At 44.5% G+C, this 1,036-nt stretch overlaps 1 protein-coding gene across 6 annotated transcripts in view; it reads right to left on the bottom strand.

Annotated features, from left to right (window-relative positions):
* The window catches only part of Senp1 (SUMO specific peptidase 1), a 62,067-nt gene that overhangs the window by 25,593 nt on the left and 35,438 nt on the right, over positions 1-1,036 (bottom strand). The window lies entirely within an intron of this gene.

Below are 1,036 nucleotides of genomic sequence, written 5' to 3'. Positions count from 1 at the left end.
AAAAAAAAAAGAATACTAGCTTCTGTTTACTTCTCCAGGGCGTGTTTGTAAGCACCTTAATATCATCATCATTATCGTCACCATCACCCAGAGACTAGGTCTCATGCAGTCCAGGCTGGCTTCAAACTCATTGTGCACATGAGGATGATGTGATTCTCCTGCTTCCACTCTGTGAGTGCTGCAATTACAGGTCTGCACCACCACAGCTACTTTATGCCACTTTCACACTGACAAATGCGGTTCAAGAGAATAACAGACTCACATGAAGGCCAAAAAAGCTAAAAGCAGAAGCTAGACTTGACTCTAAACACCACGTAAGAAATAATGAATCCAACTAATAAAGTCTCCTTGAAAGACTTAACAGAGAGTATGTTAAAAAAAAAAAAACCCACTGGAAGCTTAGAATAAATGTGGGAGCTGCAAAGTAGAGGAATGGGCTGAGACAGCATTTGGTCACCTGCAATCATCCCCTGACAACTGGCTACTAATCATCACCCAAGCAGTCACACTGCCACTCTGTGTGTGGTGGCGCACAGCAGGCTATGGAATTGCTACAGAGGACTTGAAACCCCAGGAGAAGTAAAACTCTATGTGGAAGAGCACATCTCAACTGAGCCTTAGACCAGTGTCTAAGCTGAAGGAGAAAGTACATTAAAGACAGAAAGAACAATGATAGAAGACAAAAACATGTACATTTACAGACTAACAATAGTCCAGTATGTCAAGACACTTGCAGGAATCTATTTACAAACATGGCTTCCTCGCTGACTTCCATGGGTTGGCATTTGACCAGAGACTTGCTCCAGACACCTTAGATAAACAGACCTCACCCCAGTCTCTTTTACTTCATTATTCTTCACAGCACTGATAATCACCACTTATTGCTCACTACTTGTTTCTTACCTTTTATAATAAGAAGCTCCTGGCCAGGCGGTGGTGGCGCATGCCTTTAATCCCAGCACTCAGGAGGCAGAGGCAGAGGCAGAGGCAGAGGCAGAGGCAGAGGCAGAGGCAGAGGCAGAGGCAGAGGCAGAGG

This window comes from Microtus ochrogaster, chromosome 15 (genome assembly GCF_000317375.1).
Source record: "Microtus ochrogaster isolate Prairie Vole_2 chromosome 15, MicOch1.0, whole genome shotgun sequence".
Lineage (NCBI taxonomy): Eukaryota > Metazoa > Chordata > Mammalia > Rodentia > Cricetidae > Microtus > Microtus ochrogaster.
This window is presented reverse-complemented; position numbering and strand designations above follow the sequence as displayed.